General features: G+C 46.1%; 1 long non-coding RNA gene across 1 annotated transcript in view; it reads right to left on the minus strand.

Annotated features, from left to right (window-relative positions):
* Positions 1 to 12,500, minus strand: part of LOC138851833 (uncharacterized) — a 38,288-nt gene that overhangs the window by 23,673 nt on the left and 2,115 nt on the right. The window contains exon 2 of the long non-coding RNA XR_011391425.1: positions 8,819 to 9,243. This is a non-coding gene — a long non-coding RNA (uncharacterized lncRNA). The remainder of the gene's footprint in view (positions 1 to 8,818; positions 9,244 to 12,500) is intronic.

Below are 12,500 nucleotides of genomic sequence, written 5' to 3' on the forward strand. Positions count from 1 at the left end.
CTTAGTACAAGGTGGGAAGTACCTTAGTACAAGGTGGGAAGTACCTTAGTACAAGGTGGGAAGTACCTTAGTAAAAGGTGGGAAGTACCTTAGTACAAGGTGGGAAGTACCTTAGTACAAGGTGGGAAGTACCTTAGTACAAGGTGGGAAGTACCTTAGTACAAGGTGGGAAGTACCTTAGTACAAGGTGGGAAGTACCTTAGTACAAGTGTACCTTAGTACAAGGTGGGGAAGTAAAAGGTGGGAAGCCTTAGTACAAGGTAGTACCTTAGTAAAAGGTGGGAAGTAGCAAGGTGGGAAGTACCTTAGTACAAGGTGGGAAATACCTTAGTACAAGGTGGGAAGTGCCTTAGTACAAGGTGGGAAGTACCTTAGTGCAAGGTGGGAAGTACCTTAGTACAAGGTGGGAAATACCTTAGTACAAGGTGGGAAGTGCCTTAGTACAAGGTGGGAAGTACCTTAGTACAAGGTGGGAAGTACCTTAGTACAAGGTGGGAAGTACCTTAGTACAAGGTGGGAAGTACCTTAGTACAAGGTGGGAAATACCTTAGTACAAGGTGGGAAGTACCTTAGTACAAGGTGGGAAGTACCTTAGTACAAGGTGGGAAGTGCCTTTGTACAAGGTGGGAAGTGCCTTAGTACAAGGTGGGAAGTACCTTAGTACAAGGTGGGAAGAACCTTAGTACAAGGTGGGAAGTACCTTAGTACAAGGTGGGAAGTGCCTTAGTACAAGGTGGGAAGTACCTTATTACAAGGTGGGAAGTACCTTAGTACAAGGTGGGAAGTACCTTAGTACAAGGTGGGAAGTACCTCAGTACAAGGTGGGAAGTGCCTTAGTACAAGGTGGGAAGTACCTTAGTACAAGGTGGGAAGTACCTTAGTACAAGGTGGGAAGTGCCTTAGTGCAAGGGGGGAAGTACCTTAGTACAAGGTGGGAAGTACCTTAGTACAAGGTGGGAAGTACCTTAGTACAAGGTGGGAAGTACCTTAGTACAAGGTGGGAAGTGCCTTAGTACAAGGTGGGAAGTACCTTAGTACAAGGTGGGAAGTACCTTAGTACAAGGTTGGAAGTACCTTAGTACAAGGTGGGAAGTACCTTAGTACAAGGTGGGAAGTACCTTTGTACAAGGTGGGAAGTACCTTAGTACAAGGTGGGAAGTACCTTAGTACAAGGTGGGAAGTACCTTAGTACAAGGTGGGAAGTGCCTTAGTACAAGGTGGGAAGTACCTTAGTACAAGGTGGGAAGTACCTTAGTACAAGGTGGGAAGTACCTTAGTACAAGGTGGGAAGTACCTTAGTACAAGGTGGGAAGTACCTTAGTACAAGGTGGGAAGTACCTTAGTACAAGGTGGGAAGTGCCTTAGTACAAGGTGGGAAGTACCTTAGTACAAGGTGGGAAGTACCTTAGTACAAGGTGGGAAGTACCTTAGTACAAGGTGGGAAGTACCTTAGTACAAGGTGGGAAGTACCTTAGTACAAGGTGGGAAGTGCCTTAGTACAAGGTGGGAAGTACCTTAGTACAAGGTGGGAAGTACCTTAGTACAAGGTGGGAAGTACCTTAGTACAAGGTGGGAAGTACCTTAGTACAAGGTGGGAAGTACCTTAGTACAAGGTGGGAAGTACCTTAGTACAAGATGGGAAGTACCTTAGTACAAGGTGGGAAGTACCTTAGTACAAGGTGGGAAGTACCTTAGTACAAGGTGGGAAGTGCCTTAGTACAAGGTGGGAAGTACCTTAGTACAAGGTGGGAAGTACCTTAGTACAAGGTGGGAAGTGCCTTAGTACAAGGTGGGAAGTACCTTAGTACAAGGTGGGAAGTACCTTAGTACAAGGTGGGAAGTACCTTAGTGCAAGGTGGGAAGTACCTTAGTATAAGGTGGGAAGTACCTTAGTACAAGGTGGGAAGTGCCTTAGTACAAGGTGGGAAGTACCTTAGTACAAGGTGGGAAGTACCTTAGTACAAGGTGGGAAGTACCTTAGTACAAGGTGGGAAGTACCTTAGTACAAGGTGGGAAGTACCTTAGTACAAGGTGGGAAGTGCCTTAGTACAAGGTGGGAAGTACCTTAGTACAAGGTGGGAAGTATCTTAGTACAAGGTGGGAAGTACCTTAGTACAAGGTGGGAAGTACCTTAGTACAAGGTGGGAAGTACCTTAGTACAAGGTGGGAAGTACCTTAGTACAAGGTGGGAAGTACCTCAGTACAAAGTGGGAAGTACCTCAGTACTAGGAGGGAAGTACCTCAGTACTAGGAGGGAAGTACCTCCCACGAGGGCCATTAAGGCTGTACACTGGGAGATATCTCATTGTATATACACTGAGAGGTGTATATCTCCGTGTATATACACTTAGAGGTATATACCTCTCAGTGTATATAAACTTAGAGGTATATACCTCTCAGTGTATATACACTAAGAAATGTATATCTCAGAGTATTTACATTGAGAAGTGTGTATATTCCAGTATACATACACTGGCAGTTTACACTAATCACTAATTTCACTATTAATCTTGACTGGTAATGAACAGGTCCAGAGGAATCCTAATGACCCTCACACATTACCAGGCCTTTAGGCCCACCATCAACCACATATTTACATTGCTATCACCACCATTGCTCTGCAACATAGCGTTCCCCTCAATTAGGCATTCCATTGTTGCAGAGTCCTTAATCTGCAACATTTCCTTCACAACAGCCACCAAGGTCAGGGAACTGTGGAATGAGGTGTATCTTGTGATATTACCAAGTTGCTGCTCGCAAAGGCGTTGCACAACTCCTGGCTGCGTTGGTGATGCTGTTGGAACTTGCAACTGCAGCTAGATAAGCTTATACAGATAAGATAAGATTTCGTTGGGATTTTTAACCCCGGAGGGTTAGCCACCCAGGATAACCCAAGAAAGTCAGTGCGTCATCGAGGACTGTCTAACTTATTTCCATTGGGGTCCTTAATCTTGTCCCCCAGGATGCGACCCACACCAGTCGACTAACACCCAGGTACCTATTTGCTGCTAGGTGAACAGGACAATAGGTGTAAGGAAACGTGTCGGAATTTCCACCCGCCGGGAATCGAACCCGGGCCCTCCGTGTGTGAAGCGGAAGCTTTAGCCACCAGGCCACCGGGCCACCCACAGTATCTTCAGATCTTTCACTGCTGTAGTTACTGGCTGGTGTAAACATACTGAGGTTACAGAAATGTTGAGAACGATGGTCGCTTTTGTGTTTCAGGTCACCAGTTTGTGTTGTTCCACAGACTGTGGCACTGTTAACCTCCTCTAGCACTAACTGTAGTGCCATCACCATCAACCAGACTGTGGCACTGTTAACTTCCTCTAGCACTAACTGTAGTGCCATCACCATCAACCAGACTGTGGCACTGTTAACCTCCTCTAGCACTAACTATAGTGCCATCACCATCAACCAGACTGTGGCACTGTTAACCTCCTCTAGCACTAACTATAGTGCTATCACCATCAACCAGACTGTGGCACTGTTAACCTCCTCTAGCACTAACTATAGTGCTATCACCATCAACCAGACTGTGGCACTGTTAACCTCCTCTAGCACTAACTATAGTGCCATCACCATCAACCAGACTGTGGCACTGTTAACCTCCTCTAGCACTAACTAGAGTGCCAACACCATCAACTAGACTGTGGCACTGTTAACCTCCTCTAGCACTAACTATAGTGCTATCACCATCAACCAGACTGTGGCACTGTTAACCTCCTCTAGCACTAACTGTAGTGCCAACACCATCAACTAGACTGTGGCACTGTTAACCTCCTCTTGCACTAACTATAGTGCTATCACCATCAACCAGACTGTGGCACTGTTAACCTCCTCTAGCACTAACTGTAGTGCCAACACCATCAACTAGACTGTGGCACTGTTAACCTCCTCTAGCACTAACTATAGTGCTATCACCATCAACCAGACTGTGGCACTGTTAACCTCCTCTAGCACTAACTGTAGTGCCATCACCATCAACCAGACTGTGGCACTGTTAACCTCCTCTAGCACTAACTGTAGTGCCAACACCATCAACTAGACTGTGGCACTGTTAACTTCCTCTAGCACTAACTGTAGTGCCATCACCATCAACAAGACTGTGGCACTGTTAACTTCCTCTAGCGCTAACTGTAGTGCCAACACCATCAACCAGACTGTGGCACTGTTAACTGCCTCTAGCACTAACTGTAGTGCCATCACCATCAACAAGACTGTGGCACTGTTAACTTCCTCTAGCGCTAACTGTAGTGCCAAAACCATCAACCAGACTGTGGCACTGTTAACTTCCTCTAGCACTAACTGTAGTGTCATCACAATCAACAAGACTGTGGCACTGTTAACCTCATCTAACAGTAACTACGGTGCCAACACCATCAACCAGACTGTGGCACTGTTAACCTCTAACAGTAACTACGGTGCCATCACCATCAACCAGACTGTGGCACTGTTAACAACCTCCTCTAGCACTAACTGTAGTGCCAACACCATCAACTAGACTGTGGCACTGTTAACCTCCTCTAGCACTAACTGTAGTGCCAACACCATCAACTAGACTGTGGCACTGTTAACTTCCTCTAGCACTAACTATAGTGCTATCACCATCAGCCAGACTGTGGCACTGTTAACCTCCTCTAGCACTAACTGTAGTGCCAACACCATCAACTAGACTGTGGCACTGTTAACTTCCTCTAGCACTAACTGTAGTGCCATCACCATCAACAAGACTGTGGCACTGTTAACTTCCTCTAGCGCTAACTGTAGAGCCAACACCATCAACCAGACTGTGGCACTGTTAACTTCCTCTAGCACTAACTGTAGTGCCATCACCATCAACAAGACTGTGGCACTGTTAACTTCCTCTAGCGCTAACTGTAGTGCCAACACCATCAACCAGACTGTGGCACTGTTAATTTCCTCTAGCACTAACTGTAGTGTCATCACCATCAACAAGACTGTGGCACTGTTAACCTCCTCTAACAGTAACTACGGTGCCAACACCATCAACCAGACTGTGGCACTGTTAACCTCTAACAGTAACTACGGTGCCATCACCATCAACCAGACTGTGGCACTGTTAACAACCTCCTCTAGCACTAACTGTAGTGCCAACACCATCAACTAGACTGTGGCACTGTTAACTTCCTCTAGCACTAACTGTAGTGCCAACACCATCAACTAGACTGTGGCACTGTTAACTTCCTCTAGCACTAACTGTAGTGTCATCACCATCAACCAGACTGTGGCACTGTTAACTTCCTCTAACAGTAACTACGGTGCCAACACCATCAACCAGACTATGGCACTGTTAACCTCCTCTAGCACTAACTACAGTGCCATCACCATCAACCAGACTGTGGCACTGTTAACCTCTTCTAACAGTAACTACGGTGCCAACACCATCAACCAGACTGTGGCACTGTTAACCTCCTCTAACAGTAACTCCAGTGCCACCATCAACCAGACTGTGGCACTGTTAACCTCCTCTAACACTAACTATAGTGCCAACACCATCAACCAGACTGTGGCACGGTTAACCTCCTCTAACAGTAACTACGGTGCCAACACCATCAGCCAGACTGTGGCACTGTTAACCTCGTCTGACAGTGACCATAGTGCCATCACCATCAACCAGGCTGTGGCACTTAGCCTCATCTAACAGTGACCACAGTGCCATCAACAACCAGACTGTGGCACTGTTAACCTTGTCTGAGAGTGACCACAGTGCCATCACCATCAACCAGACTGTGGCACTGTTAACCTCTAACAGTGACAACAGTGCCACAACCATCAACCAGACTGTGACACTGTTAACCTCCTCTAACAGTGACCTCAGTGCCATCATCAACCAGACTGTGGCACTGTTAACCTCCTCTAACAGTGACCTCAGTGCCATCATCAACCAGACTGTGGCACTGTTAACCTCCTCTAACAGTGACCTCAGTGCCATCATCAACCAGACTGTGGCGCTGTTAACCTCCTCTAGCACTAACTATAGTGCCAACACCATCAACCAGACTGTGGCACTGTTAACCTCCTCTAACAGTAACCACAGTGCCATCGTCAACCAGACTGTGGCACTGTTAACCTCCTCTAACAGTAACCACAGTGCCATCATCAACCAGACTGTGGCACTGTTAACCTCCTCTAGCACTATCTATAGTGCCAACATCATCAACCAGACTGTGACACTGTTAACCTCCTCTAACAGTAACCACAGTGCCATCATCAACCAGACTGTGGCACTGTTAACCTCCTCTAGCACTAACTATAGTGCCAACACCATCAACCAGACTGTGGCACTGTTAACCTCTAACAGTAACCACAGTGCCATCATCAACCAGACTGTGGCACTGTTAACCTCCTCTAACAGTAACCACAGTGCCATCATCAACCAGACTGTGGCACTGTTAACCTCCTCTAACAGTAACCACAGTGCCATCATCAACCAGGCTGTGGCACTGTTAACCTCCTCTAACAGTAACCACAACGCCATCATCAACCAGACTGTGGCACTGTTAACCTCCTCTAACAGTAACCACAGTGCCATCATCAACCAGACTGTGGCACTGTTAACCTCCTCTAACAGTAACCACAGCGCCATCATCAACCAGACTGTGGCACTGTTAACCTCCTCTAACAGTAACCACAGTGCCATCATCAACCAGACTGTGGCACTGTTAACCTCCTCTAACAGTAACCACAGTGCCATCATCAACCAGACTGTGGCACTGTTAACCTCCTCTAACAGTAACCACAACGCCATCATCAACCAGACTGTGGCACTGTTAACCTCCTCTAACAGTAACCACAGTGCCATCATCAACCAGACTGTGGCACTGTTAACCTCCTCTAACAGTAACCACAGCGCCATCATCAACCAGACTGTGGCACTGTTAACCTCCTCTAACAGTAACCACAGCGCCATCATCAACCAGACTGTGGCACTGTTAACCTCCTATAACAGTAACCACAGTGCCATCATCAACCAGACTGTGGCACTGTTAACCTCCTCTAACAGTAACCACAGCGCCATCATCAACCAGACTGTGGCACTGTTAACCTCCTCTAACAGTAACCACAGTGCCATCATCAACCAGACTGTGGCACTGTTAACCTCCTATAACAGTAACCACAGTGCCATCATCAACCAGACTGTGGCACTGTTAACCTCCTCTAACAGTAACCACAGCGCCATCATCAACCAGACTGTGGCACTGTTAACCTCCTCTAACACTAACCACAGTGCCATCATCAACCAGACTGTGGCACTGTTAACCTCCTATAACAGTAACCACAGTGCCATCATCAACCAGACTGTGGCACTGTTAACCTCCTCTAACAGTAACCACAGCGCCATCATCAACCAGACTGTGGCACTGTTAACCTCCTCTAACAGTAACCACAGTGCCATCATCAACCAGACTGTGGCACTGTTAACCTCCTCTAACAGTAACCACAGCGCCATCACCGTCAAAATCTTGAACTGATAAAAGTCAATAACTAGCCAAATATCTTCTCAACACACACACCTAGGTGTCACATGTGTCTAATTCATCAATGATGCTCACATGTGTCGTTACGAACACACAGGTGTTCACTGTCTTCACACCTCTATGAGCAAGTTTACAAAGGTGCCAGAGTGGCACTGGTCTAATGAACCAAAAACTTAACCTACCGGAATTTCGCTGTGAACAATTAGGCATTACAATATATCCTTCCCAAAATTAGGTCAACCAGGCTGTTAGTACAGTAAATCCATTTCCATAGATGTGGTTTCAGCGTCTGTGCAGACATATATCGTATATTCCGGCATATAAGACGCACATTTATAATCATGTAAGACGATATATCCAGACAGTTGTAATATAACGTTAGTAAACAACTGCTATAATGTAACACAGAGACATCCCTTAACCCTGACCTTTAGCATATAAGACGCAGTATGATTTTCCGGTATATAAGGCGCACCCTTTTGCAGGAGTAAAAGGGTGCGCCTTATATGCCGGAAAATACAATATACTCCCACTCAAAAAAACATAATTTTTTTTTGTATTTATAAATAAGCTCTGCAATACCCCCTTCCCAAGAAATGGTTCAACCTGACTGTTAGTTCTGTAAATCAGTATTTACATAAATCTGTCTTATTTACAAAAATCTGTCTATGTATTTAAATAGATGCATTTGTACGGTCACTCAAAATTTTGATCGACACCATGCCCAGCCCTTCTAGGGTAGGGTAGGTGCCTGAGCCCGAGCCTTTAGCTCATAAGACTGTCATTCCCATTAGTCCCCTTGGGGCGGGGATGGCAGACCAGAGAGGCCTAGCTTGTGGCTAGGCCTGGGGACAGTTGGTCCCAGAAGCTAGGCCTGGGGACAGTTGGTCCCAAAGATGAGGAGGTACTTGTGCCTCCTCCCATGGGAGACTTAGGTCTCAGACACTCCCTAAAGAGGGAGCCAAGGCCGGGCCACCACTTGGAAAAGGCCCGGGCCGGGAGAATACCGGCTAATCTTTAATAATAATAATAATAACACTCAAAATTGACCTTTAAATGTCCTTTTGTTTACGTAATGGGACTAGATTCAATGGACTTTAGAAATAATGGGGTGAAAATCTAATGGGTAATTTGTAAATCGTATTTACAGTGTTAGATAATACTACAAGGTGTTTCAAATTGATGGATCCGATTTTGAAGCAGTTTGCCTTGAAATTAGGTCAATAAATTTGAAACACCCCGTATAGGGAGGTCACATTATCATATTAGTCCGTTAAATCGAGGTTTACCTTTGTAAAACTTAAGTTGCAACTTACCTCAGCTGTTGCAACGATGAATGCAACAATGGAAGCAACTTGTCTCCACTTTTTCTTCCATTTATTCTCCATTATCTTCCAGCCAAACAAAATTTGCAACCCGTTTTCTTTGACTCGAAATCTTTTTTCAGGGGAAACTACTCAAGATTTCCTTTCGTCAGAAATCCATCCATTTAACAGTTCCAGGAGTCCAGGAGATGGGTTGTGGTGCGGGTCACGTGGTTGATATACAAGTTGACTTTGAGTTGAAGTGTCCGAACTCTTGTTTATAATGTTAATGGCGTTTTTCGGGGAAGAATATTGATTTCAGAGAGTAGTTTTTTGTCAGAATTCCAGGGCGTAGAAATTGCACTCGCTTTGTACTTTAAAATTAACTGTTTCTTCTGGCAGTCTTTTATTATATAAAATTATTAAATGTACATAAACTGCAAATATAATTTATATTATAATGGTGAGTGAGTATAAGTTACAGATTTATTCAAAAAATATATAATATAATGCTACCTATGTTTATATTTTTTACAGAAAGATAAAATATAAAATAACTGAAATAGAGTAAGAGCCTGAGCTTGCTGCCATCTGCAGCTCATAAGACTGCCATCCCCACGAGCCCCTTTGTGGGGCGGGGCAGATGGCAGACGGCAGACCAGAGGTCTAGCTTCTTCCTACGAGCCCCGTGAGGGCGGGGACTGTGGCTAGGCCTGGGGACAGTTGGTCCTAAAGATGAGGGGGTACTTGTACCTCCTCCCATGGGAGACTTAGGTCTCGAGACACTCCCCAGATAGGGAGCCAAGGCCGGGTCACCACTACTTGGAAAAGACCCGGGCCGGGAGAATACCGGCGAATAAAAAAAAAAAGTTGGTCCCAGAAGCTAGGCCTGGGGACAGTTGGTCCCAGAAGCTAGGCCTGGGGACAGTTGGTCCCAGAAGCTAGGCCTGGGGACAGTTGGTCCCAGAAGCTAGGCCTGGGGAAAGTTGGTCCCAAAAGCTAGGCCTGGGGACAGTTGGTCCCAGAAGCTAGGCCTGGGGACAGTTGGTCCCAGAAGCTAGGCCTGGGGAAAGTTGGTCCCAGAAGCTAGGCCTGGGGACAGTTGGTCCCAGAAGCTAGGCCTGGGGACAGTTGGTCCCAGAAGCTAGGCCTGGGGACAGTTGGTCCCAGAAGCTAGGCCTGGGGACAGTTGGTCCCAGAAGCTAGGCCTGGGGACAGTTGGTCCCAGAAGCTAGGCCTGGGGACAGTTGGTCCCAGAAGCTAGGCCTGGGGACAGTTGGTCCCAGAAGCTAGGCCTGGGGACAGTTGGTCCCAGAAGCTAGGCCTGGGGACAGTTGGTCCCAGAAGCTAGGCCTGGGGACAGTTGGTCCCAGAAGCTAGGCCTGGGGAAAGTTGGTCCCAGAAGCTAGGCCTGGGGACAGTTGGTCCCAGAAGCTAGGCCTGGGGACAGTTGGTCCCAAAGATGAGGAGGTACTTGTGCCTCCTCCCATGGGAGATTTAGGTCTCAGACACTCCCTAAAGAGGGAGCCAAGGCCGGGCCACCACTTGGAAAAGGCCCGGGCCGGGAGAATACCGGCGAATCTTTATTAATAATAAGCCAGTAGAAGGCCTCCTCCAAAGTCCTGTTTCCTGACAAACCTAACGTACCTTACAAAAATACTAATAAAAACATCACACTTAAACTTACTTTTAAAATAGGCCTGAAGACAGGCCTACAAATCCCATTCCAAAAAAACTATCCATATTGCCTTATTTCATTATTATTAATATATACTATTAAAAAATCTCACAATATAATACAAAAATAATTTTTTCGTAATATATCACAAGACCCCCTTAAAAATATTCGTTATCTTCGCTATAACAAATTTCGTTGTAATAGCTAGAGGTCGTTATGCATATTTTTGAGTCAATATAGTTTTAAACACTGAGGAAATTAGTGGTTGGGTACTCACCTAATTGTGGTTGCAGGGGTCGAGACTCAGCTCCTGGCCCCGCCTCTTTACTGATCGCTACTAGGTCCTCTCTCTCTCCGTGCTCCATGAGCTTTATCATATCTAGTCTTAAAGCTATGTATGGTTCCTGCCTCCACTACCTCACTGTCCAGACTATATGTACTCACCTAATTGTACTCACCTAATTGTGGTTGCAGGGGTCGAGACTCAGCTCCTGGCCCCGCCTCTTTACTGATCGCTACTAGGTCCTCTCTCTCTCTGTGCTCCATGAGCTTTATCATATCTAGTCTTAAAGCTATGTATGGTTCCTGCCTCCACTACCTCACTGTCCAGACTATATGTACTCACCTAATTGTACTCACCTAATTGTGGTTGCAGGGGTCGAGACTCAGCTCCTGGCCCCGCCTCTTTACTGATCGCTACTAGGTCCTCTCTCTCTCTGTGCTCCATGAGCTTTATCATATCTAGTCTTAAAGCTATGTATGGTTCCTGCCTCCACTACCTCACTGTCCAGACTATATGTACTCACCTAATTGTACTCACCTAATTGTGGTTCCAGGGGTCGAGACTCAGCTCCTGGCCCCGCCTCTTTACTGATCGCTACTAGGTCCTCTCTCTCTCCGTGCTCCATGAGCTTTATCATATCTAGTCTTAAAGCTATGTATGGTTCCTGCCTCCACTACCTCACTGTCCAGACTATGTGTACTCACCTAATTGTACTCACCTAATTGTGGTTGCAGGGGTCGAGACTCAGCTCCTGGCCCCGCCTCTTCACTGATTGTTTCTAGGTCCTCTCTCTCTCTGCTTCCTGAGCTTTGTCATACCTCTTCTTAAAACTATGTATGGTTCCTGCCTCCACTACTTCACTTGCTAGGCTATTCCACTTGCTGACAACTCTATGACTGAAGAAATACTTCCTAACGTCCCTGTGACTCGTCTGAGTCTTCAGCTTCCAGTTGTGACCCCTTGTCCCTGTGTCCCCTCTGTGTGTGTGTGTGTGTGTGTGTGTGTGTGTGTGTGTGTGTGTGTGTGTGTGTGTGTGTGTAGCATCTCATACAAGCAGGCAAAATCATCGTTCACACACGACACTCTTGACATTATTCACCCAGGGATCAGTCCCAGAGATTTCAAGGCTACCGCAAGTAGGTATCCCAAGGCGGTCTCCGAGGCGCTTGCTTACCTACCTCCACCACCTTATTCCATCAATATTACCCATAATACCTATTTTACTAATCTTATACCTACACTGCGTCAGTGTACACAAAATTCTTGATAACACGTAGTGGAAATACGATTGCAAATCGACGTATTTCACTTCGAAATACGATTGCAAATCGACGTGTTTTACCTCGAAATACGATTGCAAATCGACGTGTTTTACCTCGAAATACGATTGCAAATCGACGTGTTTTACCTCGAAATACGATTGCAAATCGACGTGTTTCACCTCGAAATACGATTGCAAATCGACGTGTTTCACCTCGAAATACGATTGCAAATCGACGTGTTTCACCTCGAAATACGATTGCAAATCGACGTGTTTCACCTCGAAATACGATTGCAAATAGACGTGTTTCACCTCGAAATACGATTGCAAATCGACGTGTTTCACCTCGAAATACGATTGCAAATCGACGTGTTTCACCTCGAAATACGATTGCAAATCGACGTGTTTCACCTCGAAATACGATTGCAAATCGACGTATTTCGCCTGGGAGATAAAATATGAGAGGAGACAC

Source organism: Cherax quadricarinatus, unplaced genomic scaffold, assembly GCF_038502225.1.
Source record: "Cherax quadricarinatus isolate ZL_2023a unplaced genomic scaffold, ASM3850222v1 Contig2322, whole genome shotgun sequence".
NCBI classification, from domain to species: domain Eukaryota; kingdom Metazoa; phylum Arthropoda; class Malacostraca; order Decapoda; family Parastacidae; genus Cherax; species Cherax quadricarinatus.